Source organism: Carassius carassius, chromosome 15 (assembly GCF_963082965.1).
Source record: "Carassius carassius chromosome 15, fCarCar2.1, whole genome shotgun sequence".
NCBI lineage: Eukaryota > Metazoa > Chordata > Actinopteri > Cypriniformes > Cyprinidae > Carassius > Carassius carassius.
Genome location: NC_081769.1, coordinates 8,065,894 through 8,068,578, shown reverse-complemented (window position 1 = coordinate 8,068,578; position 2,685 = coordinate 8,065,894). Strand labels below are relative to the sequence as shown.

The following is a 2,685-nucleotide window of genomic DNA, read 5'->3' as shown; positions in this document are numbered from 1 at the left end:
ATGCGTCACTTGTAGGAAACTGAGGGGCAAAATGGAACATCAGCAGATGGCACCTCTGCCAGCAGAACGGGTGCAAGTAGCACCTCCTTTCACTTACGTAGGTGTCAACGTTTTTGGGCCCTGGGAGATTGTTTCACATCGTACAAGAGGAGGAGTCTTCAACTCTAAACGATGGGCCGTGATGTTCTCTTGTATGTGTTCGAGGGCAGTCCACATCGAGGTGATTGAAGCCATGAGTACCAGAAGTTTTATCAATGCCTTGAGGAGGTTCTTTGCTATCAGGGGGCCCGCAAAGCAGATACGTTCCGACTGCGGAACTAATTTCATCGGCGCTTCTCGTGAATTAGAAATGGACCTGTCGAATCCAGGTTTCAAACGAGTAGAGGAGTACTTGAACACTCAGAACTGCTCCTGGGTATTCAACCCACCCCACGCATCTCACATGGATGGCGCGTGGGAACGAATGATCGGCATTGCCCGTCCTATTCTGGATTGCATGTTGCTCGAGCAGAAAAGGTCTCATCTTTCACATGAAGTCCTGACAACTCTCATGGCCAAAGTAACCGCGATCATGAATGCCAGACCACTCATTCCAGTCTCATCGGATCCGGAATCGCTTCTCATCCTCACTCCAGCAATGCTCCTAACTCTCAAGCTAGGCTCTGCGCCTCCTCGTCCATCAGGAAGCTTTCAAGAAGCGCATCTCATCAGAGTACAATGGAAGCAATTTCAGAGCCTAGCAGACATGTTTTGGAACAAATGGAAACATGAATACCTCAAAACATTACAGCTTCCATACAAGTGGCAAGGAAAGAGGCCGAATCTTCAAGAAGGAAATGTGGTTCTCTTGAAAGACAATCAAGCTAAGAGAAATCAATGGCCTGTCGGTCTCATCACAAAAACCTTTCCAGAAGAAGTTGGATTAGTTCGGAAAGTTAAAGTGGAAATTGTTAAGGATGTTAATGTGGGTTCTTCGAAGACCCCAGGCAGGGAGTGTCATGCCACTTAAAGGAAAATAATAATAAAAGGGTTTTGTTATGGTTTTAACAATACAGTGTAATATGTTTATCTTTGTAACTGTAGTGACGCGCTACTGCTCACGTCACGAATCAGGAAGTTGATCGCTATGTGATAGTCAATCGCAACAGCCTGCAATATCTCTCAGTCACCTGTTTCTCCAGCGATCGCATTTTTTTCCTTTCCCTTTGCTAAAGCAACGTCTGTGAGTATTTCTTATCATGCAATATTAGGATAATGTCTATTTTTATCTTTGTGAGACTATTGAGAAGGCTAAGTTTGCTTTATGTTATTAAAGCTGATTGTTTACTAGCTCGATTGCGTTTATCATATAGATCACCGCTGTGTAGATAATCCGTTCTGTTTTCTCTGTATTTGGATCTAATATTAATATACATCTCATTTGCATTGTATTACAGTTTCACAATATTCCCAGTAAATTTTATGGAGATTAATCATCTGTGTCCTGGAGTTTTTGGGAGTGTTTAAGCTGAATGGAACGTAGTCCATGACAACACTTTTACTGCAATTAAGCATACTTTTTTTATGCATGGATTCTTTTTTTTAAACAAGCTCATCATTAGTGTGATCTTTAAATAATAAAATGCCTTATGAATAAAACACATTTTGTAGTTTTCCAGAATCATATTCACAGTTTTTAATGCCTTTCCTAAAGATATCATGTGCATAATGTCTGTACTGTCTGTTTGTTAAGCGCAAATAAAATGAGAGACAAACAGATCCAAATACAAATCTTTTATTAAAAAGACATGGTCAAAAACAGGCATCGGTCAGACAATGGCAAACAGGTATATTGAAGACAAGACAAAAGAGTAGTCCGGTAAACAGGCGTTGGTCAATCGATAGCAAACGTAATCCAAAGGGCGAGGCAAACGGGTAATCCAACAGACTATAGTCCAGGCGAAGGGCAAACAAAGTCTTAAACTAGTGATGGAATGATTGATACAGTGGCTCAGAAGCAGTTTTCAAATCACTATTGCATTGCACCGTGCTGATGCTTGTAATCTAAATCTGTGAATGAAGACGTTTGAAGCATTTTAGGAAGTTAGGAAGGTTGGGACAAATGGTTTGAAAAAATAAGACATCATAGACATAACATAGAAACAAATAGAGACGTCATTAGCATAGCTGCTGTTCCAACAAAGTAAAATTAATTAGTTTAACCCAAGCTAAAGAATAAGAATGTGCATTTGATCAGAGACAACTGCAGTCACAATTTAAGAGATACATTATTTGAATGCTAGGTGAAAGAGATGTGTTTTTAATATAGATTTAAACAGAGAGAGTGTGTCTGAACTCTGAACATTATCAGGAAGGCTATTCCAGAGGTTGGGAGCCAAATGTGAAAAAGCTCTACCTCCTTTAGTGGACTTTGCTATCCTAGGAAATACCAAAAGTCCAGCGTTTTGTGACCTTAGGGAGCGTGATGGATTGTAACGTGGTAGAAGGCTAGTTAGGTACGCAGGAGCTAAACCATTTAGGGCCTTATAGATAAGTAATGTTTGTTCATTTGTAACTGATACGGAACTTGATAGGTAGCCAGTGCAGAGACTGTAAAATTGGGGTAATATGATCATATTTTCTTGACCTGGTAAGGACTCTAGCTGCTGCATTTTGGGATACCTGTAGCTTGTTTATTGAAGATAT

The 2,685-nt window shown here is 40.4% G+C and overlaps 1 long non-coding RNA gene across 1 annotated transcript; it reads left to right on the top strand.

The window, feature by feature from the left end:
* Positions 1-965: 965 nt before the first annotated feature.
* Positions 966-1,472, top strand: LOC132158064 (uncharacterized). The gene is made up of 2 exons (XR_009437655.1): positions 966-1,222; positions 1,437-1,472. It is a non-coding gene; the product is annotated as an uncharacterized LOC132158064 (long non-coding RNA).
* The last annotated feature ends 1,213 nt before the right edge of the window (positions 1,473-2,685 follow it).